A 7,570-nucleotide genomic window follows, 5' to 3' on the forward strand; every position below is an offset into this window, starting at 1 on the left:
AATAGGAGTCCTGGAAGTCTGACTCCGGCTTGGAGGCAAGCGCCTTTCCCGACTGAGCCGTCGTGTCTCCTGTTCTGGGGGAGATAATGTTTTGTTCAGATAAGCCTGAGGAATGCAGTGTGTGTTCAGCAATGGGCAAGCACCGTGAGCTGGGTTCTGCTCTTGACTTCCTTCCTGTGCCAACAGGATGAATGAGAAGCAGGGGCACAGGTGATTAACCAGGTTTCCTCTATGGCCTTCGTTTCCCTGGTGGGCGTGCCTGCCTCTGGTCCACCATGAGACCCCCCACCACCGCGTATGCTACTGTCTTACAGGCTGGCCTAGGGGATGATCTTGACGTCCTATGTCCTCCTTGCCCTAACTTTACAAGTGCCACCATGCCCATCACAAACTACACATATATTATTTCATTTAAAAACTTTTATAATAATTAGTGTGAGGTGTGTGTGCACGCGCTTGCGCCGAGAGAGAGAGAGAGAGACAGAGACAGAGAGACAGAGAGACAGAGAGACAGAGAGACAGAGAGGGGGGGAAGGGAGAGGGGAGGGAGGAAGAGAGGGAGGGAGAGAGAGAGAGAGAGAGAGAAGGAAGGAGGGAGGGAGGGAGAGAGAGAGAGAGAGAGAGAGACAGAGAGAGAGACACAGAGAGAGAGAGAGAGACAGACAGAGACAGAGACAGAGACAGAGACAGAGAGAGAAACAGAGAGAGAGACAGAGAGAGAGCGAGCACTTCAGAGGAAAACTTTTCAGGAGTCAGATCGCTTCTTCAACTCTGACTTCCAGGGATTGCGGGCAGTGAGACTTCAGCCTTCACGAGCGCTGAGCGAGTGTTTTAAGCAGCTATTCCTTCTTCCTTACCTTCCCAAAACCTTATATTTTTAAAGATTCTTTTGACTTCTACATAGCTAGGGTAGTTATAGGTCCTTGATGTACTTTGTTTAGATAGCCATTTATCATTCTGAAACATGGTAAATTCTGCACTTCCCTTTGCGCCGTCTAACATAAGCATGCTCAGAAAGTTCAGACAGATGTCTGTACTTTGCACAGGTAGACCATTAGGGAACGGAAAAACCGTGGGCTCAGCAGCTCTTTCGTTTATGCAGCCAAACTAACACACCCTAGAAGTCCAACGCGAATTGTTATAATCCATAGTAACAACGATGCATTAACACTGTGATTAGAACCGTAGTTCTTTGTTCTCACTGCTGAGGAGGAAGCAAGCCCTACTATGCTCAGCGGCTCGTTGGTCTAGGGGTATGATTCTCGCTTTGGGTGCGAGAGGTCCCGGGTTCAAATCCCGGACGAGCCCAACTACTTTTAATTTTTTCTCCTTTTACTCTCCATCTTCTCAAAGTAGTTGACAAGTTCCTCCTGTTAAAGCCACAGAAAATAAGGACGAAAATAGCGGAAAATCCTTCTGTAAGCGAAAAAGACTTTCGTGGAGCTAGGCAGAACGGGGGTCTCGGTACCTCACTACCCAAGCCCTAGGAATTTGTCCACAAAAGAGGGAGGGTGGCTTTGATTCGGAGAACCCAGAGACCGGTTCAGCCCAGATCTACCCGATTCTTCCAGGTGAAGAAAGCCTGTTTTGGAGAGGGATTCCAAACTCTGTACAGAGGCCCGGGTGTCCCAGAGGTGGCTGGGACACTGCGACTGTCCCGGGGGAGTGAGGAGCATCGCAGGCCCGGCCCAGGGGTGCGATCTGCTGGATGGTCCACCTGCACCATCTGCGTCCACCTTTTCTTCGATCCTGAGGCCACGGGCTGGCAACGGTTCTCGCACCTGCCTCTGGTCCATACAGGTAATCGCGGGCTCTCAACGTGGATTTGTCACGCTGGCGAGCGAGGCACAACACACAAGCGGGAGATGCTACACCAGGCAAGCTATACCCCGGGTTCCGCACCGTAGGCTGGTGGCCCTGTCTGAGGTTCTAGGAGTGTTGCCCCAAGGACCCTCCACGCAGCCCCGGGCCGGATCTTTGGAGGACCGTCTGTCCTGCACAGTGACTGTGACCTTCAGAACGCGGGCTTCCACAAGGGCAGTGTGAGTCGCCAACAAAGCACCGAGTAGCTCCTTGGGCCAAGATCAAGGGAACGCGACACTGGCGGACCTATGGCTGCTCCTCACTATACTGATGGTGGAGAGGTACCAGAACAGTGGAGTCCCTCTGTAATTATAGTCTTCGAATTCACCCTTTCAGGGCGGGTCTGAAATTCGATTCTTCTTCCAGCTCAGACTTTCAGGCCCCGCCTCAAGACGCCTCAACGGTCATAAAGTGGACCAGAGAGCACAGCCTTCGTGGCTCGTTGGTCTAGGGGTATGATTCTCGCTTAGGGTGCGAGAGGTCCCGGGTTCAAATCCCGGACGAGCCCATATTTATGTTCCATACAACGTAAATCTGACCTCAGATGTATTCTAGAGATTTTTCTGGCAACAAACTATCTTTTAAGAGAACTAAGACTCTGCCGCCCACCGCTGCTCCTAGAAAGAGTTGTGTCTCCAGTCAAGGGTCGTTCAGACTTCTGCTTGCACTCCCACCCACAGCGATTGGCTCAGGAGGCCAGAGTTCTAACATTTTTGAAAATTAAATTATGTTTTATTTTATTATTTATTGGGAGTTGAGGCGACGCCACTGGGGAGATCGAAGAACACCTTGAGGAAGTCAGTTTTCCATTACCTCCATATACGCCCCTGGAGATGGAACTCCAGGTGGTCCCCACAAGGAGCCAGACTTTGTGGAGGGAGCCTGGAACCTGAAGAGAAAGAGTGACACGTTATAATGCAGAGTGGAGGACTCCATTCAGCCCCACAAAAAAGTTTATTTAGATTTAGTTATAAGAGGAAAAACAGGCTGGAAAACGCGCATTGGCTGTTAGTTTACTTTTTTATTTTGCTGTTGGAGCTCAAGAGAGCTACTTTAACACCACGGACTCTGGCTATTTACTTATTTTAATTACATTTATCTATCTATCTATCTATTTATGTACGGCGAGCGCGTGTGTGCGTGCGTGTGTGTGTGTGTGTGTGTGTGTGTGTGTGTTTCAAGAATTGGCTTTCTCTTTCCAGTTCACTATGTGAGGCCTGGGGCTTGATGGCAAATGCCTCTAACCACAGAGCCATCTCCAAGGCCCTGCTTTGCTTGTTTGTTTTATTTGTTTATTTTTAGTTTTGTTTTGAGACAGTGTTTCTATGTGTAACCCTGGCTGACCTGAAACTTGCTCTGTATAAAAAAGGCTGGCCTTGAATTCACAGAGATCTGTCTGCCTCTGTCTCTCCGTGCTGGGACTCAAAGGTGTGCATTACTACTTAGGCCCTTTTTTTCTTTTTTCTTTTTCTTTTCTTTTCTTTTTTTTTTTATGAATTGAAATATCGTTTGGTACATTTGGGAGTCAGAAAAGTGATTAACTAAGTCATTAATTTCTATTTTCTTGAAGGAAGAAAAAGGCTCTTTTGAAGGCAAAGCTTTTGCCCAATAGGCTAGCTATGTAATTTTTAGGGTATGAAATGAAAATACAGGGCCCTTCATAGCATTGATAAATTATTTCTCTGCCACAGGTGACATGAGCCAGTTCAAGCCACATTAGAGTATATTAAACGCAGGTTTATTGAGCCGCTGCTCTCTGCTGGGTTCACTAGCTCCAAGGATCACCATGGGGAGAGAAGTGGTGGTAGAAAGGAGAGAGAGAGAGAGAGAGAACCAAAATGTCTGCCTCTGGGGGAAGGGCAGCCCAGCCCCTGGGCTGGAAAGTTCAGGGTTGGGGGCAGGGTATGCTAGGTAGGGAATGAAGGATCCTGGGAGAACGCGGAGGCCAGGTCTGCTTTGGTTTGTAAAATATGCACCTCAGACCCTTATCCTGTGGCCTAAAACCAAACAATAATAATTTAGAAATTAGTAGAAACTTTATGTTTTTTTATGAGGTTTGGTATTTGGAGACAGGATTTCTCTGTGTAACCCTGGCTATCCTGGAACTCCCTTTGTAGACCAGGCTGGCCTTGAACTTAGAGATCTGTCTGCCTCTGTCTCCTGAGTGCTTAGAATTAAAGAGTTCTTTTTACTTATTTGTGTGTATCTTCTGGAGTGTGTGTGCAGGTGGCTCCAGAAGTCAGAAGAATCTGACTTGATTCCCTGGAAGTGGCTGACCTTACACGTGGTTATGAGTCACCCCAGTGATGCTACAAACTGAATTCATATCCTCTGGAAGAGAAGAGGCATTGTGAGCAGACTGAGAGCACTGAACCACTTCTCCAGCCTGTTAGATGTTAGGGTTGGTCTGGAGCTGATATGTATTCTAATGTTAAAGATTGTATCTCAAGACCTGGTTGCCCCAGGATGAGTGAATTCTCATGTATTCACATTCACAGTGTTTGTTGTAAAAAAAAAAAAAAGTGCTCCCTGTTAGTTGGTTAATAAAAAGGCTAAAGCTTGTGGTTGGGCAGTAGACAGAGGTAGGTGAGTTTTCAGTTACCTGGCTGGAGGTGGCAAGTAGAGAGGAAAAGAGGAAGAAAGGACAGGAGAGGGGAGGAGGGGGCTGTAGAAGAGTTGGACCATGAGCATGTGGCCAGGAGAAACAGCAAGTAACAAGGGACATATGACTGGGACACAAGTTGAATAGCTTCAAGCCTGCCCAATCTAGGCTTAGAGCTTATAAATAAAATACCTGAATTGTGTGTCTTTTATATAGGCTAGTGGAATTTATAATTCATTTACAATGAGCAGTTTTCAACTACTGCAGAGTAGTAAGCTAGTCACCAAGCCCTTCCAAGCATGAAAACCTTTGCAACTGTGCAGGCTGCATACCCTCGAGCTGATGCTGCAAGGGAGTGATGTCAAGTTGGCATCTGAAGCAGCATGCCAGTCTTTGGTAAAGATGAGTTGCAGGTGCACTTTCCTTGCCATTTGTTCAGTAGTTATTTCCTCTGGGTTGGATTCCCTACTAAATAATAAGGAAGGTTAGGGGAGAGTCATAAGACTCAGGAAACAAAACCTATAAGGCTCAGAAGCTTACAAAACTTAAGATTCATGAAGCCCTGTCTTGAGATTACCAAGGAGTAAAGAATCAATGGGGAAATTAAGATCCCTCCATGAAGCTGTTGGCAACATGTGTTAAGAAAGTCCCATGATGAGGTTAGAGAGATGGCTCTGTGGTTAAGGCCACGGTCTGCTCTTCCAGAGGTCCTGAGTTCAATTCCCAGCAACCACATGGTGACTCACAACCATCTGTAATGGGATCTGATGCCCTCTTCTAGTGTGTCTGAAGACAACGACAATGTATTCACATACATAAAATAAATAAATCTTTAAGAAAAAAATTAAAAGAAAGTTCCATGATGAACAGGACCTTACCTGCACTGAGATGCTTTTGAGTGACACATCTGCCTGAGGTTCCCACTCTCCTATAACCTTCACCTGTTCTCCTGAGTGCAACCCAGAAAAACTCTTAGTTCTAGACTTTGGTGAAATATTCTCTTCAGTCCATCTTCAGTACCCTATCTGGGGTAATAGGTAATTGTATACACATCCTCAGGCAAAGTCAAGTGTGATTGTTTGTATGCCTAGCCTAGGGAGTGGCACTATTAGGTGTACGTGTGTTGGAGTAGGTGTGTCACTGTGGGCGTGGGCTTTAAAAACCTCATCCTAGCTGCCTGGAAGTCAGTCTTCTCCTAGCAGTATTCAGATGAAGATGTAGAACTCTCAGCTCTCCTGTACCATGCCTTTCTGGATGATGCCATTTTCCCACCTTGATGATAATGGATTAAATTAAACCTCTGAACCTGTGAGCCACACCCAATTAAAGGTTGTCCGAATAAGAGTTGCCTTGGTCATGGTGTCTGTTCACAGCAGTAAAACCCTAACTAAGACACCATGCAACACAGTGGGTGGCTAGAGACCAAGAAAACCAAAGGGGAACCTGAGAAGGCTGTTGTAGGTCTCCAGCTATGGGTGATAGGACAGGTGACTGTGGTAAAGCCTTCTTTGGGTGGAGCTTCTGGGGAAGAACCCAGGATGGCTGTCTTCCCTTAAGTGGTGTAGGATGGTATGTCTGCTTGATGAGTGAGACCTACTACAAAAGTTCATGGATGCCTCCTGAGAATAGATGCCTGGAGAATAGATTGAAGTCTCTGAATGTAGCATGTATGGGCCGGGACAGGGGGACGGTAGCATTTGCCTGGCCTTTGGTGTGGGTGGAAAGACAAGTGACTGAGGCTCAACTGAGGCCCACAGAAAGTTGCCTGTGTATGGAAGGAATTAGACTGGGAAAGACATCCCAGAGCTATTCTCTGCGTAAGCCTCTTACTTGGGGCAGGAAAATCAGAAGGAAAAAAACCATATGCTATGGTGGTATTGGCTTTCTGTCTCCTATAGCTCCATGAAATGGAGAGAGAGAGAGAGAGAGAGAGAGAGAGAGAGAGAGAGAGAGAGAGCGCACAAATTAGATCTAAGCTAAAGAGCCCTCCTTGGATTGTAAAACCTTGTAACCTTTTGTGATTTGAGTGTGAAATACGCTGCTCCCAGTAGGCTCATATGTCCGAACACTTGGTCTCCAGCTCGTGATACTGTTTGGGAAGGTTGTGGAATCTTTTAGGGAATGGCTTCGTGTGGGGCAGGCCTTGAGGTTTCATAGTCCTCTCTCTGCTCCCTGGCTGCAGGTGCAGTGTAAGCAGTCAAACGATGCTTGCTTCAGCTGCCATCCTTCTCACAGTTTAAGACTCCATCCTCTCCCTACTTTAGCTGCTTCTTGTCAGATATTTGATCAAAACTACAAAAAACAAAACAACAACAAAAAACAAACAAACAACAACGCCAAACTAGTGCAGAAGCCAAGAGATGCGTGAGACAGTGAAGGGGAAGAGAGAACTGAACAAGTGATGAAAACTGAACCCCTTAGCTCCACCCTTTACTTCAGAGGGAGGGAAGGTACAGGACTCAGCACTATGGCTCCCCCAACAGTGGCCCTGGACATAAATTGTGAGAATTAGAGGCTAGCCAGAGGATTAAAGGGGTGAGAGATGCGAAGTCACAAGTGAATCCCCTGTACTGTGTACCCCCTGTCTTAGGGTTATTGCTGTGAAGAGAAACCATGAGCAAGCCAACTCTTTTTTGTTTTGTTTTTGTTTTGTTTTTTGTTTTGTTTTTTTTTTTTTCGAGACAGGGTTTCTCTGTATAGCCCTGGCTGTCCTGGAACTCACTCTGTAGACCAGGCTGGCCTCGAACTCAGAAATCTGCCTGCCTCTGCCTCCCAAGTGCTAGGATTAAAGGCATGCCCACCACAGCCTGGTGAGGCAACTCTTATTAAAGAAGACAGTTAACTGGAGCCAGCTTACTGTTTAGAGGTTCAGTCCGTTATCATCATGGAAGGAAGCACGGTCATGTGCAGGCAGACTTGGTGCTGGAGAAAAAGCTGACAGTAAGTATGTATGATGAGCTGATATAGATCTTGATCCAAAGACAGCCAGGAGGAGACTGGATTCCACACTGGGCATAGCTTGAGCATTTAAGACCTCAACGTCAGCCTCCACAGTGACACACTTCCTCTCATAAGGCCACACCTCCTCCATGGGACAAGCATCCA

The 7,570-nt window shown here is 46.9% G+C and overlaps 2 non-coding genes across 2 annotated transcripts; both read left to right on the forward strand.

The window, feature by feature from the left end:
• The first annotated feature begins 1,236 nt into the window (after window positions 1-1,236).
• Trnap-ugg lies at window positions 1,237-1,308 on the forward strand. The gene has a single exon. It is a non-coding gene; the product is annotated as a tRNA-Pro (tRNA).
• Window positions 1,309-2,299: 991 nt separating this feature from the next.
• Window positions 2,300-2,371, forward strand: Trnap-agg. The gene has a single exon. It is a non-coding gene; the product is annotated as a tRNA-Pro (tRNA).
• The last annotated feature ends 5,199 nt before the right edge of the window (window positions 2,372-7,570 follow it).

The sequence above is a fragment of the Grammomys surdaster genome, unplaced genomic scaffold, assembly GCF_004785775.1.
Source record: "Grammomys surdaster isolate TR1022 unplaced genomic scaffold, NIH_TR_1.0 139, whole genome shotgun sequence".
Classification (NCBI taxonomy): domain Eukaryota; kingdom Metazoa; phylum Chordata; class Mammalia; order Rodentia; family Muridae; genus Grammomys; species Grammomys surdaster.